Genomic DNA, 1,706 nt, shown 5'->3' on the forward strand with positions numbered 1-1,706 from the left:
GCACTTGTGCAGCAGAAAGAAATCATTAAACTCCAAGAACTTTCTGGCTTTTACATTCTACTATTTTTGTATTGGTAAAGCAATGGCAATTATACTTTTAGATACTTTTAAGGGTATCTTTTTAAGATACTATTTGTCTCAACTTTTGGTTGCAGCAGGCAACAACATATGGATGGATACATGCAATTACTGTTGTCAAGGTAAGGCAACTTGCAAGTTACTGCAGATAAAAAATTAACTTCCCTCCACCCACCCTTTTTTTCTTTAGGGAAACCTTTAAAGTGGACTGAAATATTTTGAGTATACCTGTGCTTGTACTTATCTATGATTTACGTCACAGAATTCAAATTAATTATCCAAGACATTTTTGTACAAGGCAGCAACAAGTCATGTAAAAATACACATTTTATTATGTACATTTAGGGGTTCAACTTAATTTAAATTGATACAGGTTTTGCTTCTTCAGTTCCATCTTTTGCCTCAAGACATTGTGTTGCTGTTTCCAAATAATCTTCTTCAGTGACCTGCAGAAAGATATAAATTTTGTTATATTTTTAAAAATTATTTCACTCTCTTGATCCTGAAAATCCTCCCCTCACACTGTCACTGTAACAAGAAAGGACAATCTACAAAGACTATTATCTTCTCCAAAATTAAACAATCTGAAGAACAAGAATATTCAAATTAAGTTCAGGGAAGATGCCATGGGGCAGGCTCAGAACATATCCATAGCTAACAAGTTTCAGAAGACATGAAGTACTTTATTTTCTGTCTCTTGCCAAACAAGTAAGTAAAATTATTGATTGAAAGGCTCTACAACAGCTGCTCTTTAATTCTTACAAAGACTTCCTATGTTTAAATATGTCTTGATAGTGGTTATTTGGTTATATGTGGGTTATAATATCTTATAGCTCCATTTACCTTGAAGTATTTTTTAACTGCATAAATCATATCAAATAGTGTATGTTTTTTAAATGGAGCAATGCTTTTTAATAACAGATCTCAGAAAGAGTGCTAGCATATCCTCTAATAAACAAGCAGTTAGATTTCTGATTTCCATTCACCTGTGAATATTTCCATTCTTAAAGATATGTTCTTGAGTATACTGCCTACCTCTAATCATTCAAAGTGTCCTCTATCAGAGCATACATTTGTATTTGGTAACCTGTACTTCACCTCTAGTGAGACTTACCAGCCTTTTTGATCTTTCCAGCAGTTTGTGCCACACAGTGTGGTGAGCCTGTGTGAAATGTCATTAAATGATGTTAGCAGAGGTAAAAAATAATCTTATCATAGAATAGATTTGACAAATGTATAGAAATGATGGCACAAAACCACAATAATGCCCAGTTCAAATATTCCGTTTTAACAACTTATAATTTTGGTGTCCAATTTGCCCATATTCATGTGGGGGACTTGAATAAATGTCTATATGCCCATCACATGCCCCATCCCTGAAGTGTTTCATGGCCAGGTGGAAGGGAGCTCTGAGCAGCCTGGTCCAGTGGAAGGTGCCCCTCCCCATGGACGAGAAATTGGAACTGTAGGAACTTTACAGTCCCACCATTTTATGGTTCTATGGTTCATCCACTGTGTGGAATCCTTAAGGAATTAACTGGCAAAAAAGGGAATTATGCTTAGGAAGGGAACACAGAGATCAGCTGAGGAACCCTTGAAAACTTCCCCAACTAAGACAATAGTACATG

General features: G+C 35.5%; 1 long non-coding RNA gene across 1 annotated transcript; it reads right to left on the bottom strand.

Annotated features, from left to right (window-relative positions):
• Window positions 1-387: 387 nt before the first annotated feature.
• Window positions 388-1,677, bottom strand: LOC121364571. The gene is made up of 2 exons (XR_005956882.1): window positions 1,193-1,677; window positions 388-524 (listed from the first exon to the last, which is right to left on the bottom strand). It is a non-coding gene; the product is annotated as an uncharacterized LOC121364571 (long non-coding RNA).
• Between the last annotated feature and the right edge of the window lie 29 nt (window positions 1,678-1,706).

The sequence above is a fragment of the Pyrgilauda ruficollis genome, unplaced genomic scaffold (assembly GCF_017590135.1).
Source record: "Pyrgilauda ruficollis isolate IOZ18807 unplaced genomic scaffold, ASM1759013v1 scaffold851, whole genome shotgun sequence".
Lineage (NCBI taxonomy): Eukaryota > Metazoa > Chordata > Aves > Passeriformes > Passeridae > Pyrgilauda > Pyrgilauda ruficollis.